This window comes from Protopterus annectens, chromosome 2.part1 (genome assembly GCF_019279795.1).
Source record: "Protopterus annectens isolate FY-2018-M chromosome 2.part1, PAN1.0, whole genome shotgun sequence".
Classification (NCBI taxonomy): domain Eukaryota; kingdom Metazoa; phylum Chordata; order Ceratodontiformes; family Protopteridae; genus Protopterus; species Protopterus annectens.
The window spans coordinates 1869700680-1869723229 of record NC_056729.1 but is presented as its reverse complement, the minus strand read 5'-3'; the positions used below and the strand labels follow the sequence as shown (position 1 = coordinate 1869723229).

The 22550-nt window shown below is 39.8% G+C and overlaps 1 long non-coding RNA gene across 1 annotated transcript in view; it reads left to right on the top strand.

Annotated features, from left to right (window-relative positions):
• LOC122794806 overlaps positions 1-22550 on the top strand; it is a 110139-nt gene that overhangs the window by 71953 nt on the left and 15636 nt on the right. The window contains exon 2 of the long non-coding RNA XR_006363707.1: positions 21866-21889. This is a non-coding gene — a long non-coding RNA (uncharacterized LOC122794806). The remainder of the gene's footprint in view (positions 1-21865; positions 21890-22550) is intronic.

Below are 22550 nucleotides of genomic sequence, written 5' to 3'. Positions count from 1 at the left end.
ACATATGCCACAGCAGACTCCTTGTGGGATTCACACTCACCCTCTCAATCATCACAAATCAAATCTAAAGGTCCCCTCACCCTATGCCCATACAGCAACTCAAAGGGTGAAAAACCTGTGAATTCCTGGGGTACATCTCTGCAAACAGTAGCTGGAGAAAATATTTGTCCCACTGTCTCTCTTAAACTGGTCTGCAAATGCCTGTAGCATAGTCTTTAGTGTAGAGTTTAACCTGTCCACAAGACCATTAGTTTGGGGATGGTAGGGGGTGGTCTTTAGGTGCGTCACCCCACAGTTCTTCCACAGATAAGTCAGCAGGTCTGACATCAAATTAGCACCTCTGTCAGTCAGTACTTCTTTTGGGAAACCTACCCTGCTGAAAATCTCTAACAAACCATTTCCCACCTTCTCTGCCTCAATGGAGGACAGTGCCACTTCATCAAGGTATCTAGTATCATAATCTACTACCACCAGAATATACTTTTTCCTTGAGGAGCTTGGGATACTCAGCTACCCTCTGAACTGGCTCCTCAAACCAAAGGCAAAAACATCAAAGAAGCTTTAACCTTGTCTCCTGCCTTGCCACTTTTTGGCACTGCTCACAAGTACTACATTATCAAAATCATTCGCTGTCAATACATCTGCAGGGATATCCTCAAATGCACATACTTGATTGCTCCCTTTTTCACCCTCACAGTCAAAGAAAACCCTAGACACAGGCATTTGGAATGGGATCCCTCCAAAAGAGCTGACTGGAGTGGACTGTCTAAGCAGGTACTGCTCTTCTCTAACCACTGCAGGTTTCACAATGGTTATGTCAGAGGCTGTGTCTCTCTTAGCAGTGGCCTGCTTTCCATCCACTAAGATACCATATAAACTCCAGTGATAGTTTAGCACCACTGTTGTCTACAGACAACTTACCACTCTCTCTGTGAAACCAGTGATTCATGTCCCTGTCCAAGGAATTAGTGCACACACTCTTTGAGATTTGATTTTCACACACACACACACACACACACACACACACACACACACACACACACACACACACACACACACACACACACCTGAGAAAGGCGGGCACAGATTTACTAGCTATGCCCCCTTCTACCCAGACTATAAGATAGTTACACTGCCATCAGACACTCCAAAGCCAGCTACTCTAATGATCTTGCAAGGGTACTCAATTATACTGAGTGAAATTAATATTAATACAAATGGTAGTGTTTGGCCAATGCAGTAAGGCTTTTCATGAGTGGCCACAGAGTCACCAAATAAATATAAGTACTCTCAAAGGATAAAATATTCTCTAAAGGACCAGCCACAATGAAAAGTTTAAATATGTTTAATAATAAATAACAAAAAATGCAAAAATACTAAATATCTATTTTCAATAAACACCAGTTTTCATTCACAGGAAATATTTAAATAACACAGATGAGTAGATTCACACAGATACAGAAAAACAGTACTTAACTAATCTCACTATATTTTCCTGACTGATCTAAAGAATTACTATTCCCTGGTTCATTTACTAGTGCAAAGCAAGATAAAGTAGGTGACTGGTCTTTTTTTTTGTCAGGTTCCAAAACTCACTACTTTGAGATTTCTGTTTGTAGTATCTAAACATTATTTCAGAGTTGGTTACAAAATGACCACATCTATTCATCTGATTCTGTTTCCCACACTACCCTCTTCAGTAGAAGCCTACATGATTTAGCACAAATGTGTTACAATACATATCTTGAGCATCTAGAAGCTATAAAACAATTTTAACACTTCTGCTGTTCCTGCAGAGGCTAACAAATCAGGCTTCTTACAGACTTTGTGTCTCTGGCTTCATTCATAACTGTGAGATAATGTCTTTATGGCCTAGGCCCAGTAATTTAATTTCAGAACATTTTTAAAATTATCTGCAGCTGGACTGCGATTAACCTCCTCTCTTCCAGTTACAATATATTCATTTCAGCAGTTACAACACATACATTTAATCAGTTACTACATGTGTGTATATTTTGTTTCTGTTCAGCAGGACCCACTGTTGATACATTTTTGACACAAGCAGCTTTACAAATACACTTTTCAATACAAGCATCTATACAAATCAATTTAAACTGAATTACTAACCAAACAAATAAAAACATACTACTGTGTGTTCAAAGTTCAAAAAAGACCAGAGTCAGATTTAATGCTTTCTTTCCTTTACTTTTGGAACTTCTTCAGAAATACCTCATTTTAAAATCAGACCATTTAAATATTTAAAGTAATGAATATATTATGTATATATTTTTTTATAAAAACAATGGCTATCTCTCTTCTGCTACTTTCCTAGACCTATCTAAAGCATTTGACATGGTCCCACACAAACAACTTATCTCTGTCCTCAATAACCTATCCTTCTCATAATCATTCACCAACTGGTTTCAGAGTTACCTGTCTGACCGCCAACAATCCATTGTATGGCAGAATGACATATCTCCCCAACTACCTGTCTCCATAGGGGTTCCCCAAGGATCCATCCTTGGACCCCTACTCTTCTCTGTTTTCACCAATAATCTAGCCTCTGCCACCAAACTTGGCACACTCATACAATACGCAGATGACTCAACCATCATCTTCTCAGCCCAGTCCCTAACCAAACTGCAAAAAGTCACACAGGAAGCCTTTTCCTCTGTTGAAACTTGGTTATCCGATGCCCAATTAATACTCAACCCAAACAAAACTAAACTACTCATCTTCCAACCCACCAAACATACTCAAAACAACTCTCACTTTAACATCACAGCAAAAGACAACACCACTATATACCCTACTGAACACACCAAATTGCTAGGAGTGGAAATAGACAATAAACTAAAATTTGACATTCACATATCCATGACCATAAAAAAAGTCCACAAAAAAACTAGGAGCATTATACAGAAATAAGCAACTTCTCACCAAAGCAGCAAAGATTTCAATAGCAAATTCCCACCTTATCTCCACCCTACTTTATGCCTCTCCAATATATACCAACCTAAGGCAATGCGATCTAAACAAGCTAGAGACCTGCTACAACAAAATTGCCAAATTTGCCACAGGGGCATCCTACCATAGTCACCACTGTCTCTCACTTGCTGAACTGGGCTGGCTTGAACTCCCTCACCTCATTCAATGGTATCAACTCTCACTCGCCCATAAACTAGTAAACCATCCAGTAAATGTCCCATCCCTCCAGAATCTACTCCAACTCTTTCGCACCACCAGACCACTAAGATCCAGCAACAAAAATCACTTGCAGATCACTAAAGACAATAACTCTGCTGGTGAAGCACTATTCTCTTGCACCATAGCCAAATTATGGAACTCCCTCCCACCCGCAATTACCTCCATACCATCATGCACCCACTTCAAAACTTTACTAAAAGCGCACCTAAAAACATGCTGGCTATGCCCTTGCAACTCCCACTCTAATATCACCCACCCCATCCAACCACTACCTTTCTTTCCACTCTACTAACTACCTTGATTATAGCAAGCTCAGATGCTCATAAGCCTAGTACTTATTATACAGCAGGAACTTCTTATTGTAACATTTGTTAATGTCTGTTATGTACTTCACAGGTAAAGATTATAGTTGTCTACTGATGTACTATGTTCTTCATCTGTAAATATGTTGTAAGTAATTGCTATGTAAATTGTTAATCGCTATGTAATCCAATGTAACTACTGTCTGTTTATTTTAACTGTGGAGCTTTTCTCCCCGAGCCTCCACTGAAAATGGACCTACGTCCAGTCGGACACTCCCGGTCAACAAATATAAATAAATAAATAAATACATTTTTTTTTGTTATTCAGAAGTTTTTCATGGGTCTTTTACAGTTGAATGGAATGTTGCTTTAATTATTTGGTTAAAGCTTTAATTATGCTGTGATGTCATCACTTTGACTATATTTAAATGGTCTGATTTTAAAATGAGGTATTTCTGAAGAAGTTCCGAAAGTAAAGGAAAGAAAGTGTTAAATGTGACTCTGGTCTTTTTTGAGCTTTGAACACACAGTAGTATATCTATACAAATCAGTTTGATATATAAATGACATATAATCCTTATGTAATTCCAGCTAGCTCGACTGGCATATGTTACACATCCACTGACCTACTCTTCCTGGTATAGCTGGCAATTCCTTACATCGTCACACAAAAGCTAAGTTCTTTTTAGATACAAATTGTGGTTTGTGGTAGAAACATGATTAGGAAATTTCCACATTCACATAATTGTGCATATTTAACTTTCCATTTGGAAAGTGCAAGTTTTTTGGACTTCTGTCTGCTTTCTCATCTGTGCAGGTATCCAGAAGCATTGTTGCACAAGTAATTGTAAACATATTTGATAATCTGTTAATGTGAGATTAGATCAAAGAAAAAGTAACATGATAAGAGACTGATACAACAGCTGAATATATTAACACAACATAGTTACAAATTAAAGAACACCAAATGTGAACTAATAGAGATGAGTCAGAAATACATCATATTGTAATGTTAGAGAGAGTGAAGCCTGACACAGAAAACATCAGATTAGTAGGTATGAATGCAAATCTGGAAGACAAACAGGCATTACAGAATACAGGAATTATACGGTATCCTGTATAAAGGGATACCTAATATCTCTGAGACAGTTATGTCTGTCAGGTAGCTGTTAGATAGTTACGTAGCTTGGGAGTGAAGCTATGAAGGAAAATAGTTTTAATATACTCAAGAAATTAGTTATAAGTGGTCCACCATTAACATTGTATGATGTGAACAAGCAAGTCTGTTTAAGTAGGTGCCACTCAAAATGATGTAGGAGCCTATGAATTAAGAATGTTTATAGCAGTGCAAAATAAACACACTCATATACTAAATAAACTATTAATAGTGTAAAGATGTAAGAAATTCTCTGACTATATCTATATTAAAGAAGTCAGATGAAAACAGATCATAAACCTTTGCAAAGCATATTTAAAAATGTATTGTATAATATAGCAATAACCCACGCCTGGGTGTGGGTAATGCTGGATTTTGGCGTGGTTTGGTTGGTCCCGGCGAAGGAAAGCAAAGACAACCGTGGGTAAATCCCATTATTACCAGTTATTATTAAAGTGTTATTATTTTCTTATGCTTAATTAAGAAAAGAAATGATTACTTTTCTTAAATAATGGCATTGCCCTCTTTGCTGCCTTTCCTGCCCTGTCTGGTGTTCTGTTCATGTACGCCTGATGCGCGCACATGCCAGCGCAGTGGGCAACGGAAAGCAGCGAGCATAAGTTCTCCGTTGCTTTACTGTCTCGCTATGTTAAATGGGTTTAACATGGCGAGACAGCTTTAAAATAAGCAACGGAGATCTCCGTTGCTTTTTTTCGCTATGTTAAACTCATTTAACATGAACTAAAAGCAACGGAGATCGCAAGATCTCCGTTATATTTACTATGTTAAAGGGTTTAACATATGCGAGAAGGCTTTAAAAACGGAGATCTCCGTTGCTTTTTTAACTGTGTCGCTATGTTAAACTCTTTTAACATAGCGAAGAGTATACTAACGGAAAAAGTCCGGCGACCTCTTTTCCGTTGAGGAGGAATTACCGGGCACGCTGGTTGGGCTAGCCAATCAGCGTGCACATTTTTAGGGTAGGCATTGTATAATATTTATCTAAGATTGTAGAGGAAGTTATTTAATTTACAGAACTAAGATCTGATACTGAAAAGCAAACCAGTCAAGAAATTATATGTAGCAAACATATTCAAGAGGATAACAAAAGAATAAGAATTACTTGAAGAAGGTCTAGTATGTGTTTCTATGTAATACTAAAGTAACTGTCAGTCACAATGAGTACATGTATGATTGGTTCATTAAGGTGTACATTCTCAAGATAATTATACACAATGGTCCATGGCACAAAATTAAAAAAAAAGTCAACATTTAAGGGATCTGTGAAGAAGTGAATATCCAAGCATGTTGCAATAATTCCATTCAGTGACAAGGAGGGTGAGTAAGTGGAGATACCTCATGAGAATGAGTTGTAGGAATAGCCGTGAGGACTGTCACTTCAGAGTTTTGGACTATGCCATTGTAGGATCTTGATCTTTCACCATCATTAATACCCAGAAGGCAGAAAAGCAAATTACCTGCTTCAACTATAATACTGATGGCTAAGCATAAGTACAAAAAGAAATACTGGTGAGAAACCTGGAGAGACAAAAATATCAGAAACTGCAGAAGGCTGCCATTTGCAAGCAGGAGGCAAAGTAATGATACACAAACCATGGGAACGTTTGAAGCCTGAAGATGAAGTTGTTAGTTAAGCAGCCAGGTCCAAGTCCTATGTTATTTGTCGGGAAGATGGAAAGCTGTAAAAGAAAACCACAGGAATCTACAAAAACAAGTTTATTGAAGGCCAAGGAGGAAGGGCTGCGAGAATTATCAAAATCAGTGCTAACATAAGAAAATGTAGTGCAGCTCCAAATGTAGTGCAGCTCCAAAGGGAGTACAGCTCCAAATGTTGTACCTCCAAGATGATCTGCACAGAATCAAGAATTGTCTCGAAAGGAAAAATCACAACTCCAGAGAGAGTGCTCCCATGGAATACTCTAGATCCAGGATACCAGACAAATGCATGCGCTATGTAAGAACTGAGAATCACATTAAATACTGAAGTTGCATTTGCTCTAATGTTTAATGTTATATATATAAAATTATCTCATTTTGATGCAAGAAGCCAATGAAAGTGGTTGCACATTAGCACACTCACTGACAGAAAGTCGTACATTTGTGCCCGCTACTTCTGTACTTGAAACACATTTGTAATTTGACTTTTAATCATTTTCTTTTTTCATTAAAACAGTTATCAGACCATCACAAATGTTTAGTGGCAATAGATTTCTAGCAGAGGCTATTTGATCAGCTTTATCTTAATTCTGTTTCCTGGCCATATGGTGTCTGCAATTTTTATGCCATGGAACTTATTAAACTCACGAGAAACAACACTGATGAATTATCAAGATTCATGCAGTCTATAACAAAATAAATAAAATATAAAAAAATGCATTCCAGCTAATAATAAAACACAGATACAGTACTTAATATTTTTTAACAGAAATAAGTTGTGATAACCGACATTCAGACCATTCCAGACTTACATTCTGAGCATTTATGGGAACTTTGAAGAATTTCTCAGTGTGTTAAGAACAAAACAGATGATGTGGAAAATCAGATTAGATACAACAGCTTGAGAATAATAGTCCTGCTACAGGAAGTACAAAACACAGACCTTGTTATTTTTATTAGAAAGGAATTAAAAGTTCTATTAGTAGAGTGCCCACCTCTCAAACATAGAAAGGGCACACATCATTGATCTGTTTTAACTCTGGTAGTTTTAACAGGAATTTTATATTTAAATGTTATGATTTTATTGAACAAGACAGAATTCTTAGAAAGGCAAAAAAAATGGGCTATGAGATACCTCAACATAAGGGCTAGAAATCATTTACTTATTTGCTTGTTTGCTTGTTTTATTTATTTTGTTAGTTCATTCATTTATGTTTTTTTGGTGGGGGGTCTGTTCCTCATAAAATTTGTGTTTTTTGACAAATCACTGGGATAATCTAAGGATTCAAGTCACTAAATAACGACATGTATTTGAGTTTCAGACTTCATATCCTTCAGAAAATGCATGCTAGCACAAATCCTTCCTCTAGCAACTTTCTCTGTTTATAAGAGCAGTATTTAAAATGTGTCCCTACTTTTGGTCCTTTGTCCCCCATTATGTCAGGCTTTGTCCAGATTTCTTGCACTAAGAGGTTAAGCATATGGGCTGGTTATTTAACTTGCAGAGCCAAATGATAGACAAAAAGAAGCTGAGGAAATCAACACCCGGAGCACAGCTTTCATAACATTAATGCTGCGAAGTAAATGCTCAGGGGAGATTACATGCATTGTTTCTCTTGTAAAGTCCCATCACCCTTATCATACAAATATATATATATAAATATAAATATAAATATAAATATATATATATATATATATATATATATAAATATAAATATATATATAAGGAATATATAAGGAATAAGGATTCAGGGTGCAGTCGAGATTCCACGCTACACTGTGCATCTGTAAAGGTTTCAATATCCCTGCAGAACATCAAGCTTTTTATGTGAAATTGAGAGATGCAGAAATGTCTATTTATTTATTTATTATTTGACATTTGTTTACCGGGATGGTCTGACTGGGTCTACAGAACCCGTTTTCAGCAGAGGCCCGGGGAGAAAAGCTCCGTATAATACAAATACAGTATAATCCAATACAATAAAGATTACATTAGAAATACTATACAAAAAACTAAGTAGAAAGAACAAACTGCTACAAGATGTTGTAATATATTACTACACATTTAAACAGTTCTGTACAGTTAAAACATTACAGACAATAATAGTCACTCTCATCATACAGGATGTAGAAAACACCGTTTGTCTTCTGCAATAAAGTACAGTGACTGATTTCCAGTGTGTAACTTTGGTGCCTTAGTTTACTTTTGAGGATGTAGAAATAGCAGCCAGAAGGTTAGTGATGCAGACATATAGCGAGAGAGAGTTAAGAAAAATAGAAGCAATAAAGCCTGAGCAGCAGCTTAAGGATATGGTATAGAAGCAGAGAAGGAGTTAGAAGAGCTTTAGGATCTTGCAGTCTGTGAGGGATTGAAATGTAAGAGAAGAGGAAGACCTGAGCATTAGGCAGGCTTTATGCAGGAGCAGAGCCATGTATTTTTGAGATGATTTTTTAAAGAGGCTTTGAAATGAGTTAGACCAGGAATAAACCTGATAGCTAAAGGTAGTGAATTCCAGTGTATAGAGACAGACTATGAATACAGAGAGTGACCAGGTTTTCTTGTGGGTTTTGAGATAGCCAAGAGAGTTTTGACTTCTGATCGTAGCGATCAATTTGGTAAGTAAGGTGTGACTAGATTGGCTAGTGCAGGGCAGGCAGTAGACTTGAAAATAAAGTTGTGCAAAGTGGATAGCTGAATAAAGACACGTTGGTTGGGTAGTTCAAGCCAGTTTAATTCTAGGAGTGGTTTACAGTGGTGTGTGTGATATTTAGAGTTTGTGGCAAACTTTGCAAAATTGTTATAGCACTGTTCCAACTTGCTTAGGGTAGAATTTTGTAAATTAGTTAAGATAGGGGAACCATACAGAGAGGGAAGTAAAAAATGTTTTTGCACGGGTAGCTTTGGTTGCTGCAGTAAAATAATGCTTGTTTCTATACAAGAGTCCAGTTTTTGATGAGTCTTCTTTATATTCTGCCGTATATGGGGGCCGAATGAAAGTTTATTGTCAATGATAACACCTAGTAGTTTGGTTTCCTGCACTATTTCTATGGCAGTGTTGTCAGATGCAAGGATGTTGAAATGATCAGTGACAGGGGAGGTGTTTTTGGATGAAAGAGCACTAGTTTTGTCTTCTTTGGATTAAGAAAGAGTTGGGCATTTCTTAGCCAGGATTCGACTGCAGTAAAGGACTGTTGAGTTTTTGAAAGTAGTTCTGGTAGTGATTGAGCAGTGCAGATTATGGTGGAATCATCAGCATACTGAATGAGGGTCCCAGAGTGAGAGGCAGTGTGAAGGTTGTTTGTGAAAATGTTGAAGAGTAGGGGTCCTAGGATGGAGCCATGAGGGACTCCAGTAGGGTTTATGGAGAAAGGGTGAGAGTTTGTTGGACCATTTCACTGCTTGTTTACGGTCCTTGAGGTAGCTCTGAAACCATTTTACTGTGTTGTGTGAGCAGCCCAAGTTAGACAGTGTGTTCAAAAGTAATCGGTGAGACACTGTGTTGAAGGCCTTAGAGAGATCAAGGAATACTGAGGCTGTATAGCATTCTGCATCTCTGGCCTTGTTCATGGTGTCTATAAAAGATAATAGGGCTGTAGCTGTGCTGTGGCTAGGTCGAAAGCCATGTTGGGTTTTGGTTAAAAGATTGTTTTGCAATAGATATTGCTTTACCTGCTGATGGATACCTCTCTCGAGAATTTTGGATATGGGTGACAAGATGGATATAGGATGGAAATGGGATGGATCAAAAGAATTGCCTCCTTTGTGGATGGGGGTGATTTGAGATTGTTTCCACATGGTGGGCACTCCTGATTCAGATAAAGACCTATTTATAAGGATACTGATTGGGTAGGCCACTGAGTTAGCAGCCAGTTTGAGGTAGTATGGGGGGAGATTGTCAGCTGAAGCAGAGCAGGGTTTTAGTTTTTATAGCAGTTTCTTAATAGTGTTAGTGGGTGTGGGCTGAAATGAGAATTGGGTTGTATGACATTTTGTTGAGTATGGAGGTTAGTAATGACAGGGTTAAAAGTAGTTGATGGCCTGGGGTCGGTGTTTGAATTGGTTGAAGGGTGGGGGTGGGGGGTCCAGCATTAAGGGTGTTAGTTAGTAGGTCTGAAATTGATTTTATAAAGTGCTTGTTAAAGTTTTCGGCTATTTGTGATGAAGAGGTATCAGGTGATGGGGTGAGCTCTCCATTTCTTCCAGGGTTAAGGAGAGAAGATATGGAGTGCCAACATTTACTGGGGTTGATTTTATGCTGGAGCTGAAGCTGGGAATAATATGACTTCTTCTCTCTGTTGATTAGTTTTGTCACTTTGTTACAGTGTTGTAAAATTAACATGATTTTGTTCATCTTTGTTTTGTTTCCAGGTTGACCGGGCTAGGTAGGTCCCTTGGCTTCATCAGGTGTTTACGTTCCTTAGACAGCCATGGTGCTTCATCAGGTGTTTACATTCCTTACACAGCCATGGTGCTGAGTTCTTTTTGATTCTTTTCATACGAATGGTGCTTGTTAAAGTTTTCGGCTATTTGTGATGAAGAGGTATCAGGTGATGGGGTGAGCTCTCCATTTCTTCCAAGGTTAAGGAGAGAAGATATGGAGTGCCAATATTTACTGGGGTTGATTTTATGCTGGAGCTGAAGCTGGGGATAATATGACTTCTTCTCTCTGTTGATTAGTTTTGTCACTTTGTTGCAGTGTTTTGAAATTAACATGATTTTGTTCATCTTTGTCTTATTTCCAGGTTGACCGGGCTAGGTAGGTCCCTTGGCTTCATCAGGTGTTTACATTCCTTAGACAGCCATGGTGCTTCATCAGGTGTTTACATTCCTTAGAGAGCCATGGTGCTTCATCAGGTGTTTACATTCCTTAGAGAGCCATGGTGCTTCATCAGGTGTTTACATTCCTTAGAGAGCCATGGTGCTTCATCAGGTGTTTACATTCCTTAGAGAGCCATGGTGCTGAGTTCTTTTTGATTCTTTTCATATGAATGGGAGCTGGTGTATTAAGTATGTGAAGGAGGGTGGTACAGCATCATTAAGGGGTAGTTGTTTAAGGGGTGTCCAGTCTATTTCATGAAGGAGATTGTTGAATTTATGCTGACAAAAATTAATTGAGTCTATGATTATGCAGAAGTTACTAGAGAGCAGACTGGGACAGTCAAATATTCTACAACAGATGAAAAACAATACTCAGTGTTCTTTGTACAATTCTTCTGAGTCAAATATCAGAAGAATAGAAAGATCACTTTTTATAATAAAACTCATTTACCTGCAGAATTCTCAGAACAAAAGCAGTTGTCTGAGAATGCTAGTCAAAGCTAAACTGATCTGAAATTCTTGTAAAACTATCAGAGTCCAAATACTAACAATGAAACTATGTTTTTTACTAGTCTTGAAATCTTTATGATTGAAATACATCCAATTCTCAAGCATCAAAGGAACTGTCTGACAAAAGCTCTAAGGCAGAGAAAAAGACGACCATTGTCTGATTATTGTACGAATCTAGTCAGAGACAGAAGTATAACAGGGTTATAGAACACATATTCTGTGAGCATTTGTCCTGGTCCCCTTCAATAAACCACATCACACAGAATGACATTTCACAACCTTTATTAAAACTTCCATAACCTATCTTTGATTACCAAAGTTAATTAATTACAACTGGATGTAGTATAGTTGATTCTAAGCACAGCATAAACATATAAACATCCTTATGTTAATCAGGATAGTGTACCAACTCATCCTGCCCCAGTAAGCAGCGTCCATACCTCTGCTCACTTACTTTACTTATGAAGCAGCGTTCCCATCTCACTTCATACACCATCCATTGAATTACCTTCCAACCTAATAAGCAGCGTCCATACCTCTGCTCGCTTACTTTACTTATGAAGCAGCGTCCTTACCTCCACTTGCTTATTCTATTTATCAAGCCGGATCCAACTGCTCCCTTTCCTTTCCCAACTCATTGAAATGAACCTCCAAAACCAGAGGAGGAACAAAAGGGGGCAAGCCTGTCCTCTTCTCTGTCCACCAGCCCAACCAGGCTGTTCCCCCTCTCCCTGACCAAGCTTCCCCCAACCTAACCAACATTAAAAGACATTAAGCCAAACATCATTCTGTGTACCCCCTACTACCTGACTAAACTGTAGCCATGCCTACACCTCTCAAATCCCTATCACATAACTAACCAAATGCCTATCCCACTGAAAACAAACCACTAAGCCCTCTCCAGTGTTAAGGTAACAACCATAACCTAGCGTGCCCAACGGATATGAATGAAACACTGAGTTACCCGACTACTATACCCATAGTAGCATCATAATTATTCTCGATCATTACTAGCCAAGTCAACACACAACACTAAGGCCACAGCCAATTGAGACCATCAGAAGCAATTACATGCCAACACAACAGCTTGCTGCCCAGTTTTGCTGCCCAAGAAATATCGCAGCCTGAGATCTTTTCCAAAATTCCTTTTAATAGCAATCTTGCCACCATCAAATCCTCAATATAAGCATTAACATTTACACCACCATCATGGCTTTTAACAGTACAACCCAAATCCCACCAACAGTAAACCCAAGCCATGCAACACTACCCACGCACAACATACCATCCAACCTGAAAATGCCCAATGTCACCATGTCAAACAGATCAGAGGTAAGCCATCGTGCCTAACTGCAGCCTCTTGATAACCCACTGAATACCTTAATGACCCTTAGCCACTCCCTTCTTAATGAAATAATTGTCAAATAACCCCTCATCATATCCACCATCCAACCCAACAAACACACTATTGGCCACCAAAACCCCTTTGTTAACGACATGACTAAACCCACAAACTGACCCTTCACATGTCAAACTCCCAGTAACCACTTTTTTTTTTGAGCAAATGCCAAGCAAATCTTCCTTATACAGCACATACTCTACCCTTGTATGAACCACCATCCAGAACTTAGTAAATTAACCCCACCCTGATTCACCTGAAACTACAGTAAATCGAAGCTTAAGTCCTCCTTCACAAACACTCCACCTTTCTCACAAGCCTGAACCAGCTTACTCAATCTGCCCCCTAATCTCCTACCCCTAGTGGCTACCACCATTTGCCCAACATAACTCATCCCTTACCATAACATCCTCCTTTTAACCAGCCTCATGATCCTGCCACAAGTATCTAACCCTTCTAACCCCCACCTGCTATGCCTTGACTGTCAGAACTGCCAAACCCTACCACTATCATATCAAACCAACTGGAAACAAACCCCTATCCCTCTCAAATTCCTCTGCCTGCTAAATTAAACCAAACTTCACCAACCCCCCAAAATATAACCCCATCCTACAGAAGCATTAAACCATTAAACTCCTATGAGCAAACAATTCGTCTACCCATTTCATCTTTAATGCACTACTTACCCTTGACTTTCTCCTTTAAAACTCTCTTTTCAACATGTCACCTTTACATCCAATAACAAAAGCACCTGAAACAATGTTAGGAAACTCAAAACCACCTTAAGCTCGGACACCAGCTTCCTGTCTGCCAGAACACGTCACCTCCCCACCACGAACACCATTTAAGCAACTGGATGGGTACTACATTTCCTCAAGAGCTCCACCCCTTTGAAGACAAGGGTGGAACTTGCTGGCTTTCCAGTGCCCTGGAGCCCTTAGCCTAATACCTACTATGATCTTATGATTATTGTGACACTCTAACCCCTTTGTGGAATCCCACACTCCCTATAAACAATCTCCAACACAGTTGTACCCATCCCCCCCAAAGTAACTCTTCCCTTACCCCCACATTACCCAATTGCTACAAGTCTGACATGACTTATTGTCTCCTAAGTAGAAGTACCTGTGACTTCAATGTCCTCCCTTCACCCTGCCTTACCCAACTGCTACAAGTCTGACATGACTTATTGTCTCCTAAGTAGAAGTACCTGTGACTTCAATGTCTGCCCTTCACCCTGCTTTACCCAACTGCTACAAGTCTGACATGACTTATTGTCTCCTAAGTAGAAGTACCTGTGACTTCAATGTCACCCTTCATCCTGCCTTACCCAACTGCTACAAGTCTGACATGACTTATTGTCTTCTAAGTAGAAGTACCTGTGACTTCAATGTCCGCCCTTCACCCTGCCTTACCCAACTGCTACAAGTCTGACATTGTGTCCTAAGTAGAAGTACCTGTGACTTCAATGTCCACCCTTCACCCTGCCTTACCCAACTGCTACATCTCCTTTCTCTCTACTTCGTTATCCGCCATATTCCCACGACCAATCCTATTCATCTGTCGCAAGGTCTATCCCTAATACATTAATCCAAAAGCCACTCACTGGTAAGCTACCAAGTTATTAACCCCTACCAAAGCAATCTACTTAAACTGACCATCACCCAACTTTAATAATGCATTACTACCAGAAAGCCACAACTGAATTGATAACGCACCTCACCTATCTATCAATTTACCAAGCTGTACCCAAACATGGGTCTATATTAGAACATCGAAGTTTCAAAACTTCGGATGTTCTAATATCGAACCCTATTCAGTGAAAGCTGAAAATATCGAAGCAACAGAAAACCAAATTTTTTCCTAAGGAAATAATTTGGTTGTCCATTTCTGTTGCTTCGGTATTTTCAGCAATATGGTGGAAAGTTACAGGTTGGGTTCAGGTAAGTGTGTGATTAGGTTAGTTAGGGTTAGGGTGCGGGTTAGGTATGTGTGCGATTGTGTAGACATGAGGGTTAGGGTGGGTTAGGTGAGTTAGGGTTAGGGCACGGGTCAGGTAAGTGTGTGATTGTGTGGACGTGAGGGTTAGGGTGGGGTAGGTGAGTTAGGGTTAGGGCACAGGTGAGGATGTGTGCGATAGTGACAGACCTTAGGGTTAGGGTTTGGGTTAAGGTAAGTGGATAGTTAGTGGTGTGTGTATAGTTTAGTGTAGGGTTAGATGTAAGATTTTAGGTGCATGTGTGTGGATTGCTGTTTGTTTGGTGTGCTTGTGTTGTGTGTATGTTTTGGAACAGCAAATTTTTTTCCCTAGGAAAAAATTCGCTGTTCTGTATGTTCTATGTTTTCAGCTTTCGCTGAATAGGGTTTGATATTAGAACATTCGAAGTTTTAAACTTCGATGTTCTAATATAGACCCCCTCCAAACATTCCACCCTCTACAACCTCATTGTGCACAATTCCAACTAACAATATCCATACAAGAAGAATCCGTTACCTTTCAAGGTCATGTCAGGAGGGCACTGACCACTACTCACTCAGCGCACTCCCATCTCTGACAGCATTGGGCACCACACAAGCAACTGGGAAACTGTTGAACAGCTTCCTTCAGCTTTCGATTCCCCGTCCATCAGGTCACTAACCAATGCCCACTCAAATACCACATCTCCACCTTCTGGAAAAGAAAAACAAATTAATCATCCAAAATGCATGCCTGTCACCCCCCTTGATTTCACCAAGGCAAACTTCCAACAAGGCTGTAAATAAAACGTGGCCAACTACATAATATAGGGACAATATCTAAGCTATTGCTCTTTACCACTTTAAGAAGCAAACAGTTAACTGGTGTTACCACTTACAAGACACCTAGCTACATCAAGGCATCCAAGCACAGGCCCAAATGTCCATGGCCCAGCAAGTCAGCCCTCTCACCTTCCTGCCCACCCCCCTCCCCAGTTTCGATTTTTTTTTTAAATGGATCTCATCCCCACCTGCACAACTTGGAAGATAGCCGTGCATGCATGTAAACTCAACAACTCAGTGCAGTGACAGCAGCTGTAGGACTATGCCCTCCAAGAAATAGGCATGCATGCCACTCATGCTATCAAGGAATCTGGACAAAGCCATAAATAAAACTGGTGCAAAAGTCCAGAAATAGGACCAATTTTCATTTCTTGCTCTTATAAACTGAGAAAGTTGAAAATAACTGGAAGAAAGTTTTCTCTTTATCCTTCCCCATAACAGTACATGTCGGACAGTCTTACCTTGCTTAACTCAGACTCATCATAAAAAAAAAAAAAAAAAAGGCTGGTTTTCCTACAAAACGTTGTGAGTGATAATAATGAACAACTCAATGCATATTGCCACATGTTGCCCTCACTCCTCAGATCATCCTTGTCAGTCACTAGAGAATCACTAAGTTTTAAGGAGCAACAGCCTCATGATAAAGGGAAAGGAATCAGTGAAGAGCTGAGCCATGTGTTTGCTAGCTGATCACTCAACCCTCCCCCTAGCCTCCCGCCCTATACATTTATCACGTGCATAATGAACTACATTTTTTTTGACTGAGCTGCAAAGCTGCTTGTACCTGGCCCTAACCAGTAAAAGAACATACCACATGCATCTAATGGAAAATGCAACCCTTCAATAGCCGCATGATAAAACAGAGCACCATTCAACCAAGCTATTACCAAAATGGTATTGTCAGTCTCGGAGACTCAGTGACAATGACTAATGCAGTTATTTCAGTAGGTAACACCGCTTGTTGCATTTAGTTTGTTTGTCATCTAAGCCCCTTGGTAGTTTACATGCACTTAGACATTTGTCTTATAAGGCTGTTACACTTACATGCCTAGTCAAACCACCATCTGCCCACGAATGTAAACCATGAAAATTATGCTTTGTTGCAGACACACAGCGTTACCTTGACACGAGACAAGCCCACAAGCCAACGACTGCCCTAGGAAGCACACCCTCTGTACTCCAGTCATCCAGGAACCCAGCCACCCATCATCACCTGCACCAAGTCAGTTCATCTAGCACCCACTCAGGAGGTGAAAAGAGGACACTCAGCATTTACTTTTTACTTTTTTTTTTTTTTTTTTTTGACAAAGCTGCACCTCGCATGCGCGGTAGCAACCTCAACCCCCACTGAACTCAAAGCCCGCAAAAACGGCCATCTCCACTGCTTCCAGTCCCCGACCTCCACAAGACCCAAGATCCAATAATGAATGAAAGACACGATATCTCCTCAAGTGCTAACAATGGTAACTCTAAAATCTGAAGTTTAAGTTCTCTCTCTCTCTAACGATAGCACCAACCAGATCCACGAGCACTCACTAATGGGCAGTCACAAGCAATTAGACACGTGATTAAAATTAACAATTTAATTCTTAAAGAATGTTGTTTTAAAACAGGTTTAGTGCCTACACTGTCATTTAGGTTCATAGGTTCATAGGTAAGTACTAGGCTATCTGCCCGAGGGCATATGTAAGCCTAGCCAGAATGTGTTGGCTTTCGCCGCCCCCTTAGATTAGTTCCTTGTGCCTTTGTCCAGTAGAGCCATTAGTTCCCTGTGCCTCTGTGCAGCAGAGCCACTGCAGTGATCCCCGGGGTAAATTTTCTGTTTCCCATCCACTCGTCAAGGTTTCTCTTGAAGAGTGTTAGTGAGGAGCTCTGCCTAATGTATATTGGAATCCTGTTCTAAAGCATGGGGAGTCTCTGGGATATGAATCTATCCCTCCAGCAAGTCCTATTTATCGTTATGGTGAGGTTTCGATCCCTAGAGCGTGTGGCTCTCGGGGATTTGTTTTTTTTTAGGTGGAGTATGTCCATCAATTCTGGGTTGGACATGGCCTTGTATGTCAGGCAGAGATCACCTCCGAGTAGGCGGTATGCAACCGAGTACAGCTGGAGTTTCTTTAGTCGGGCTGCATAGGGCATCTGTTTGAGGCCAGTAATCCTCTTGGTGAGGTACTTCTGTGGTCTTTCCAGCTGTTGCAGGTGTCTTGTAAAGTACATCCCAAATGGGGCGTTGTACTCTATGATTGGTCTGATGAGTGATGAGTAGACGGGCACAATAACCTCTTTTGTTCTAGATGCAAACCCTTTTGTGATTAGATGGGCCACATAAAGGATTTTCTAACCACCTTGGCAATAGGATTATTAAAGGAGAGATTACTATCTACTTGGGTCCCCAGATCCCTTATTTCATTTTCTGTATTTAGGGGACTACCACGTATGTGGTAGTTCGCAGGTACTTTGTTTTTTCCAAAGGGGATGACTATGCACTTTTTGGCATTTAATTTGAGGCCATGATTTTGATGCCAGGTATCTGTCTCAGTGAGACCCTTCTGGAGGATGTCTGTATTAGCCAGAGAGTCAATTATGGCTCCCAGTTTGCAGTCGTCTGCGAACTTGGTCAGCCATAGTCCTCCTGTGCTTGCCTGTACCTCTGAGAGGTATATACCGAACAGCAGGGGTCCCAGGACTGAGCCCTGTGGGATGCCACTTGTAACCGGTTTAGAGTCAGATCTAGAGCCTGCAACTCTCGCCATGTGGGTTCTAGCCATGAGCCAATTGGCAACCCATGTCATGACGTAGGGGTTTATGTTTAGGCTGGTGAGCTTGTCTATAATACCAGAATGGGGAATGGTGTTGAAAGCCTTTGCGAGGTCTAGGTAGGCTGTGTGGACCTCCTTTCCCTTATCTAAAGCCTTGGTAACTGTCTCAAAGAAGTCCACCAGGTTTAGGAGGCATGATCTGCCCTTAACAAAGTCAAACTGGGTAGGGTCCAATGTTTGGAGGTTCCCAATGTCTCTGTTAATGAGTTCCATGATGATGCGCTCCATAGCCTTGCAGACCAGACTAGTCAGGCTTATAGGGTGATAGTTCCCAGGATCTGTTGTGGCTCCACCTTTGTGGAATGGGATAATTGTTGCTGTGTGCCACTCTATGGGTACATAGCCTGTAGAGAGGCTGAGTTTGAACAATTTGTTTAGGTGAGAGTTAGTTCATTTTGGAGTTCATGTAAGACAGCCTGGGACACCGTCTGGTCCAATTGAAGCTGTGTTTTTGGCTTTGGATAGGGCTGTTTTAACCTGTGTGTCAATGATTGCCAGAACTCTCTATTTTTCTGGTATGGTTAAGGGCCCTTTAGGGGTTGAGAGCAGAGTGATGTTTGCACTAAACCTGTCTGCCAAAATGTTGGCAATATCAGTCAGTTCAGTATATTTTGTGCCATTCTGAACTAACTCAGAGCAGATCTGAGAGTTTCCACATTCTTGCCATAGCTAAAGAACGCTTTGTGGTTATCTTTGGAGTCCTTGGCAATTTTTCTTTTGAAGCTAGCCTTGGATGATTTTATGAGGGATTGTAGTTTCTTGCTGATACTGATCAGAGATGTCTGCACTTCTTGGGATTTTACTCTTTTCTGCACTAGTTTCCTCCTCCTATTGTATAGCTTGTTTATGGCAGGGGTCCACCAGACTGGTTTCCTTTTCTTGGAGGAGTGAGTCTTGGTTTTGCTTGGGATAGCAAGATCCATGCATTCTTGCAGGTGCTCATAGAGTGCCTTTGTAAGGGATTCAGCAGCTTGGACAGCGTTGTCCTTTAGCATGGGGGCTGTGAACCTTTCCACCTCGGTTTTAAGTAACGTGAAGTTTGCTTTTGAAAAGTTTTTCATGGTGGTTTCCTTGATTGGGGGTGGAATGTGGATATCCAGAGTGATTAGTCTATGGTCTGATCTAACCAGCAAGAGGTTGACCTCCGGTGTAGAACACCGGTCGCCCATGTTGGTGATGACCAGGTCCAATACATTGTCACCTCTGGTAGGGGTGTTGACCAGTTGATCCAAGGGTCCGAGTTTATAAATTCTAAGAAGCTTTGGGCAAGGGACTTAGTACTTGAAATAGTTCTCCTAGTTAATGTTTGGGTAATTGAAATCACCCAATATTAGGGTATTATTATATATTATTTAATATTATTTCAGTTCTGGAGAATTTGCAATACTCGTTAATGTAATCCACTTAGATTCTTTATATTCTATAACACTGAAATATCACTTCTTGTTGGTGATGTTAAAATCAACTGCATCACCATAACATAAATAGATGATTCTCGGCCACTTCAAGCACACGCTTTGCTAAGGAATTATTAGCAGCTGTTCTCTTAATGCATGACAAGTGTTATAATACTCTTGTGTTTGGCGTCCTAAGAGTCTATTCAATGTAAACATTGTACATGTGGTGCAACTAAGTAAACAATTCACATTCTCTGTATAACCGTCTACACACAAATTATTTGTAAACTATTTACTACTTCCAAGTTGTACATATATTGTTGGCGTATCTAGGGTTTTAGATGCTGTACACTTCTTTAATACTCACAATCATGTGCAGAATTCTCTCCTTTGCAGCATAATTCTTGTTTAAGATCTCCCTTTTTATAAATTCGAATCTACAGGAATCTCCCACTATTTCCAACCGAAACTGAAGCACCTGTACTGATCCAGTTTCCAATTACATTAAGCCTACATCCTCCATACCTAGCGCTTTTTCTTTCTGCCCTTAATAGAATTATGCATATCTTCCCTAAAGAATACTCCCCCTGACACCTGAGACCTAAACAGCCTAAATGTATGTAAATATACTCTAGATATTATTCCTACTTACTTATACTGTGTTCCATATACAAACCACCTGTCACCAGCCTGGATCCTGAGGCCCACTGCCTTTCAGGAACACCCGCAGGTCATCTCGGACGTACACTGGCCTTAGCAAGTTCATGCCAAAATGTGCTTACTTACCCAGCTACACTTGTCTAAACTCCTTAAGCCCCTCCCCACCCTTACCTCATTTCCTCCTAATCATCCCTCCCTCCCTTTAACCCTTTCCTCTCCCCAATGCACATATTCCCACTAATATATCAATCTAACCCCTCTCGAGGATGTCCTGGAACAATTTTGTTTGTTGCCAGACCTCATTTGTAGACTGCAAATTACCCTGTTTTACAGGAAGAATCTAAATAAGACAGCATTTTACTTGAGAGCAGGGTGAGTAGTGATTCCTTATCTTGTTCCTTGGGCATCCCTGCAAACACTGAGTTTTAACATTAGTGTTTTATGATTTATACTAAATTAGTCCGACATGCAGTTCTAACATAGTTTACCAATCAATCTATGTGCTGTATTTTTGTGTTTTGTTTAATTTACAGTGACCTTTGACTAGTACACGAAGGCATATAACTATACGTTTGATGTGTGTGTGTGTGTGTGTGTGTGTGTGTGTGTGTGTGTGTGTGTGTGTGTGTGTGTGTGTGTGTGTGTGTGTGTGTGTGTGTGTGTGTGTGAGGAAGGGAGGGTTTACTCCATATAGTGTGCTAGATAACACAGCTTCCAGCATTTCATGTTTCAGACATTAACTGAATTTAAAACTTAATTAATGACCGTGAATATTGTGGTTTTGTGCAGATACACAACTTCCAGGACAACATGGTCCAGACATTGACTGAATTTTTAGCTTAGTTCCTGACTGTGATCCAGTCTAACAATTATTACGGTAAAAGAAATAGGCAGTAAGGTTGATTTTGAAGTCACTGGAGTTTAATAAGTTTCTACATTTAATCACAGTTGCTATTGATGTCCACAATCCTCTTACGCTGGCTTTGTGCCCTAACATTGTATATGGTTCACTGTTACATACTGTTGTTATGCTAATGCAATGTTAGTCACCTTGCATTTCTAGAGATGATGAACAATCAGCAATCAGCACTAATGTGAACCTTATTTGTTTAATTAACAGCAGCCCCTGCAGTCGTGACTACAGGTAAAGATATTTATTTTAGTAAACATATTTTGATGTCAGTAATGCATGGCTTTGGTAATGGGTTCTTTTCTTCTGCACTGCTCTGCACATATAGAGATGCGTGATATACTGCATGATTTATAGTCTCTGTTCGGTAAGCAGTATGCCATACTGGGAAATTATTTCAAACACTATATGTTTATATAATATTACATATAAATATTCATATTTTAGTTATAGTAAGGTGCCATTCAGATCATTTTGATATAAACAGTGTTGATCATTAAGTTTGAATATTAAATAGCCCTAATTGTCTATTTGTTTTTCTTTCTGTTTTGTGTTTCGCTGACATTATATAGGCTGTCTACAAAAAGTAATGGTGGGTTATTTTAATTCTTAGCCAATAAGATCAGAGTTCAATGGCCAATTTGCCTTTGTTGACTGCTTGGTGAAGGGAATACAGTAAAAGTAGTGTTATGTTTCTTATTCAGTAAGTCTTTTGCGCAAGTTAATTTGGATGATTCACACATCTCCAGTTTCTTTGTGTGATAAAAATAATTTGGTTGCCACGTAACATAAAATGTAACAATGATAAATACAAATGATGATAAACATTTAATTGGAATTGGATGTCTATCTTGCAACATTAAAAGTATATTCATTCACACACATTAAGGCCACA